The following is a 6,000-nucleotide window of genomic DNA, read 5'->3' as shown; positions in this document are numbered from 1 at the left end:
CCTAACCTCTCAATCTCAGTCTCCCGCCTGCAAAATGGGGCTCATTGTGGTCATAGCACACGCGGTTGCCCTAGGATTCCTAAGCGGAAACGCAGAGAAAGCTTTCCTCACTCAGAGCTGGCGCCGGCTGCTCTCTGTCAGCGCTGAGCCCGTGGACCATCCAAGAATGCGCGTGGGCTTCGTAAACGGCGGGGAGTGAAACACCACTGGGTTTCCAGATGCAAACTCTCAGCTTGCAAGCAAAGGCGCCTGTGAGGCAATGATTTCCAAATTCAGTGCGGAGAGTCTCAGACAGCAGCTTTTTAAACGCAGGAGAGAAAATCACAAGGCACAGAGGAACAAACCCAGGGCGTTGACCTCTGCCCACCTTCCTCCTTTCATTTTTGAGATCCTCCTCCCCCTCCTCCTCCCCCCGGACTGCAGGTTGCTCCCAGGATGGGAACTGCTCCCTGGGCGAGGCCAGGTCGCGGGGGAGGAGGGTGGGGACCTACCTTGGGCCCCAGAAACCTGGGTCACGTGCGTCGCTGAGAGGGGCCCTTAAAAGCTGGCGCCCTGCAGGGCACTGGGGACTGGGAGGAGCTGGGAGGGCAGTGTGGCCTCCGGACCGGACTGGGGACCTGCGGGCTCGGGCTGCGCGCACAGACGGGAAGGAGCGCTCGGCCCAGCGTGAGTGCGCGGTGCGGGTGCGGGTGCGGGGCGGGTCCTCCACGTTCCCGGACCCAGCGGTGCGGGCGGGTGGTCCTGGAGCCCTGGGCCCCAGAGGGAGGGGGAAAGCGCGGGGGAATGCTACGGAGGACCAGATGGGTGGGCTTGCAGGCTCGGGATCCCCAGGGCGGGGGACTGCAGAGGCCTGACCCTCTCGCCTGCGGCGCGCCCAGCCCCGGGGACACCCCCAAAGCGCCAGGCCAGGCGGGATCCAGGCGCTGGGACCCGGGTTTCTTCCGGATCTGGAGGCGCTTCCAAGTCCAGGAGCACCTCCTCCCCTCAGGGAAGATGGAGCGGTGGGGTCTCTCCATGGCTGTCAGTGTGAGGCAGGAACCCGGCTCCTCCTTCGCCCGCTTTGGGTGTTTGCATTCCGGGGTGCTGCGCAGGAGCGGGAGCGGAGGGTGCCTCTGAGTGAGGGCGCCGCACAGAAGGAGAGCTGGCTTGAGCGCAGGAAGGAGGCACAGCAGGAAGACTACTGTTTCTGGGATGTGGGATTAGGGGGACACCAGGGGCGTGGGACAGGCGACAGTCCCTGCCCAGTGAGGGGATGGGGCCTGGCAGGGGCCCCTGGGAGCCAGTGGGATGTGCAGAGAAATGGGAGCGCCAGTACCTTTAAGGTCAACTTGGTCTCGAGGGCGGAAATGGGTTTTTGCCATATTTATGGGTCCGAATCCCAGTCCTGCCTTTTATGAATTGGTGACCTTGAGCAGATTATTTGAATTCACTACACTTTAGTCTCTGCACATTTAAGACACTTGTTTCCTTAACCCGTTCGCCTCTGTGGATGGAAGGGTCCCAAGTTCCACTCCTAGTCAGGGCACTTGCCTGGGTTGCAGGCTGATCCCCAGTAGGGGGCGTGCAGGAGGCCACCGATCAATGATTCTCTCTCATCATTGATGTTTTTCTCTCTCTCTCCCTCTCCATTCATGTCTGAACACCCTCTCCCCTTAATGTACAACTGTTTTTTACTGTGTGTGTGTGTGTGTGTGTGTGTGTGTGTGTGTGATGAGTGATGAGAAAGAACAAAGATGTTAGGAGAAAAAGAGATCCAAAGAGAATGCATTTTACTAACTTGAAAAGTAACTTTTAAGAAAGTTGTTTCCATAGGAACTGGAACTTTTTTCTTTTCTTAAAGTAGACGCACTGGCTTTGTTGGCATATGAAAGCCTGTGTAGTTGCCAAGCCCCTCCGGCTGGTTGGGCTTTCTAGACGTCTGTCCCAGGTTAACCTAAGCCCAGGGGAAACCCTGTATATAGAATGCCAGTGTTCTTTCTAAGAAGCCATTTTATTCTTCTTTCTTAAGGAATTGGCTGTTTTGGACGGCAGACCCCAATATATGTGAATCTAGCTTCTAAACCAGTTTGCGTGGGTTTCTACTGACCTGATGTTATAGCCTGAGAGATAAGTGAGCTTTGACTGACAGGAGGTTCAAATGACGTAGAAGAGTATGAAGCAAGTCCACCGGGCTTACCAGTTCACTCCCCTTGAACAAATAAAAACAAGGAGTGTTGTGGGCAGTGGCAATGGCACCAGGTGTCCGACCAGGGAGTCACATCAAACCCGGTTTAGCTGCCTTGTTACTTGGGTTCTGGCTGGGAAAGAATTCAGAGCCAAGATCCAAACCGAAAGAGAACATTTATTTGGTAAATTAGAGACAGAAGAGGAAACCCCTAGAAGAAATGGGCTTAGGAAATGAGTTATGGGGGTAAAGGAAGGGCCCTTGGAGCTTGGGAGTGAGGAGTTAATAGTAACATGCCTGGGGCAGGGAGAGGGACATAGAGGAGGAGAGAAAGGGGGAGAAGGAGAGGGAAGGTGGGGGGGAAAGAGGGAAGGGAAAGGCACAGCCTGCCCCTGGGAGATCACACTGGGTCCTTCCTCCTAAGGGTTTTAAGGGTGGAGATTTTCACTCTTCAATACTGCTGGCCCTTTGGGTAGCTCTGGCTGGTTTTGCTGCTTTTCTGGGTCTGAAGCTGAACTACAATTGAGGCCTAGATGTTATCTCTAGGGAGGAAAGGTCAGGGATCAAAACTGCAGGAGGTATTCGCCCTGGGGGAGAGGTCCCACCCTACAATTGTTCTTTGTTAGGCGTGCCCTGGTGACTTTCTGTACCTGGCCCATCTCCTTGTTCTGCTCATGTCTGTTTGAGTGCCTCCCACAGAAGCAAACAGCGTGACAGTATTTTGTTAATGGCTTTGTTATGTTTCCAGAAGCATACCATTTGTTAGAGGAAACACTAAGTGTTGAATTCTACTCTGGTAGGCACAGAACTAAGATAGTGAGGGAAGGAGAGCTTAGTTACTGCCTCAGAAAACAGCATATACCCATTTATTAGCACCCAAATACCCACAGAACTGCCCCATTCTTAATAGGAAGCCTAGTGCACTTAAAAGAGAGAACATGTTTATTTATAATACCTTCAAGTGTGGCTCTGATACCTAAAGTACCTTTAGACAAAGTACTTCTATTCTGAGTGGACAGGTAGATACATGAGATGAAATGCATACATGCTTACTGTGTGCAGGCATCATGTTAAATGTTTGCACCCATGGGACCCTTCTGGGCCCCTCTAGTATGGCCCCTCAGTTGGTTATTAGCTCTGCCCTCTGGCCCTTTCTTATTTCCACCTCACTCCTTGAACTCTGTCAGACTCCCTCGGAAATGCCAACTCCTGCAGCTAAGTTTAACACTCACTTCATTACTTCTCCTTAAGATCACACACCCAGTCCTCTGTTGAGTTCTTTCAGAGTGAACTAGAGGAAAACTCTAGTTTTGTTTACTTGTGTGTTTAATTCCATCAATCTTCTGCTTTTCCCATTGTTCTGCTCATTTACATATCTGTGGCCACTTTCTTCTTTCTCCTTACTTTCCTTCCATTGTGAGACTGTAGAGAGTTTGGGATAGGATCTGGGGCCTCTAGCAAGATTGTATTGACTCTATCATCAACTCAGTTAGACACAAGGATTGTGCTCCATTTTATTTCCTGAAATCGAAAGTGGCCAGTTGCACACTGAGCAATATAAGATTTGGGTTGAGAATGAGGTCATCACCCATGAGAACTTGAATTGAGTACAGTGTTGATTTGTAGTGGCTTGGAGAATTGAGCTTCTTGTACCCTATTCTAGCACAGTGGACGGCAAACTCATTAGTCGACAGAGCCAAATATCAACAGTACAAGGATAGAAATTTCTTTTTTGAGAGCCACATTTTTTAAACTTAAAACTATATAGGTAGGTACATTGTTATTAACTTAATTAGGGTACTCCTTCAATCGCACTGTATGTGCCCACACACACGTGGTATTTTGTGGAAGAGCCACACTCAAGGGGCCAAAGAGCCACAAGTGGCTTGTGGGCCGCGGTTTGTCGACCACTGGTCTAGCACATGCCCAGTCTTCCTGGAGTTGCTGGGTTTGTGCCGGTCTCTTCTCCGTGAAGGCAAGTATTATATCATTTTCACCTTTGACTCCACGAATTTTAGCAAAGTATCTCATAAAGTTTATCATCTGCCCAGAATTGAATTCTATTAAAGGAGAGGAAACTGTGTGGAAAAGAGTGTGGGGGACGCGCTGTATTTGAAAGAAATGGGAAATGGGATTGTGCCTGGGCAAAGTAGAGCAATAAGAAATGTAGAAAGTTAAAGACTAACCCATTCTGAGGCCTGTGTGGACCCCATGGTGCAAAGTTGATATTTGACACCTAGAGAAAGTGACACTCATAGCTAATTCTGAAAATGAAACAATTTTCTGCCTGGTTTTCTTGATGAAGAATAGTATTATAAATCAGCAAACCAACCAGAAATAAGGTTTTTTCTCTCCCTCTAAGGGTTGGAATGTCTGTAGAATTGACTTGGTCTGGGAAAGAGTTCTGTACACTCGGAAATGGGGGCCGGTCTCAGAATAAGAGAGCCAGCAGCTGCCTCTGGATTTATTGCCTCTTCTCTCTGTACTGTATGCTGTGGTCTCCCTAACTTCTCTACCTGGTCTCAGCACACCTTTTAAGGGCATGTTGAAGTTCACTGATGAAAGACTACCAGGGATACACTTGCAATGACACCGTTCATTTTATTAGCCTGATTGCAGCAAAGGAAGACACCAGGTCAAAGGATCAGGGATGTAGGTAGGGGACTCGGAAAGGTTTTTGGCTGTGTGCCAGTGAAGAGGGGGCCCTGGATGGGCTGTTGTTAAGTAGCCATGGCAATTCAGCAGCTAACCACTCAGCAGTCTTTGTTCAGGAGAGGAAGGAACAAGTGGGGCTCAGGCACTTTGGTAAGAAACCAGGACTGCTCAAAAGAAAGGGTTGTCAGTCATCGGGCATTGGCACTGTGGCCTCGGTGTGTAGAAGCATTGTCGATGTTCTGTGGGGAATATCAGTGTCATTAGCAGGGAGCTGATTTCCACTTTCTCAGGGATCTGGTATTCCCTGTTTCTCTGTCTCTTACACACACACACACATGAATGCACTAATGCATTTGTTTCACAAAAAATCACATAGTGAGGAATCTTAGTTAATGATGCCACCTTAGGCCCAGCTATCTAAGTCAGATTTGGGAGTCATCCTAGATTCTGTTCTACAATATTTCAGCATATAATATTTCATCACTCACAAGGTTCTGCTAATTTTACCTTCTAGTTATTTATATTTGGTCTTCCCTATTTATACTATTACTATCCCGGCCTGGCATCATCATCTCTCTTCTGGGTTATGATAAAGCCCATTCAATAGTGTATCTCCCTCTGTCTTTGTAGTTGAAGTCCATCCTTGCACCATGGCCATAGTATTCTTCACAAATATGAAGCCCTAGGTAGTTTCTCGTTACTGGAGGGTGAAGACTGAGCACACCTCCAACATCCCCTGCAATCGCCTCTCCATGATTTCTCTGGCTTCTTCTGCTCTTTAGCACTTTTACTCTTTGCGTATATCTTGCCTCAGGTAGTGGTTACCTATTGCCATGCAACAAAGTTGGGAAAAGTGTAACACCCACAGCCCAAGAAAATAGACAACAGCGAATAAGGAGAGTAGGGAAGTCATTCAAGTAGGCATTAAAGTCAGGGTTAGGTAGTAGCTTGGAGATTCACATTGGTCCAGGAAGTAATGGAAAGGACCAAGATTCATACCTGGGAGTAGAGTTACAGAGGAGAGGAAGAATTTGAAAAACTTCCAAGACATGCAGTGGTGGTTGGTTGGCTGTGGAAAGGCAGCAAGAGGGAGGTGGAGGAGTCAGTCAGTCTGGGATGTCCAGCTTCAGAACTTGAGTATTTCCAACCAAGACGAAATAGGGAAGTAGAGACATGTTTAG

General features: G+C 49.0%; 1 protein-coding gene across 1 annotated transcript in view; it reads left to right on the top strand.

Annotated features, from left to right (window-relative positions):
- The first annotated feature begins 538 nt into the window (after positions 1 to 538).
- The window catches only part of CPVL (carboxypeptidase vitellogenic like), a 96,160-nt gene continuing 90,698 nt past the window's right edge, over positions 539 to 6,000 (top strand). Inside the window, exon 1 of the mRNA XM_036453748.2 lies at positions 539 to 666. The gene's annotated coding sequence lies outside the window, so the exon portion shown is untranslated. The remainder of the gene's footprint in view (positions 667 to 6,000) is intronic.

Source organism: Pipistrellus kuhlii, unplaced genomic scaffold (genome assembly GCF_014108245.1).
Source record: "Pipistrellus kuhlii isolate mPipKuh1 unplaced genomic scaffold, mPipKuh1.p scaffold_m20_p_26, whole genome shotgun sequence".
NCBI classification, from domain to species: domain Eukaryota; kingdom Metazoa; phylum Chordata; class Mammalia; order Chiroptera; family Vespertilionidae; genus Pipistrellus; species Pipistrellus kuhlii.
The sequence above is the reverse complement of the archived record's forward strand: the minus strand, read 5'-3'. Positions and strand labels throughout refer to the sequence as shown.